Below are 241 nucleotides of genomic sequence, written 5' to 3'. Positions count from 1 at the left end.
CTACAGCACCAAGCAAAGCAGGATCAGCAGCGGCCTTACATATCAATATTTGCAGGTCAACTTACCAACTACAGCACCAAGCAAAGCAGGATCAGCAGCGGCCCTGTATATCAATAATTGCAGGTCAACTTACGTGCTACAGCACCAAGCAAAGCAAGATCAGCAGCGGCCTTGTATATCAATAATTGCAGGTCAACTTACGTACTACAGCACCAAGCAAAGCAGGATCAGCAGCGGCCTT

This window comes from Mytilinidion resinicola (genome assembly GCF_010093595.1).
Source record: "Mytilinidion resinicola strain CBS 304.34 unplaced genomic scaffold BDZ99scaffold_13, whole genome shotgun sequence".
NCBI classification, from domain to species: Eukaryota; Fungi; Ascomycota; class Dothideomycetes; order Mytilinidiales; family Mytilinidiaceae; genus Mytilinidion; species Mytilinidion resinicola.
This window is presented reverse-complemented; position numbering follows the sequence as displayed.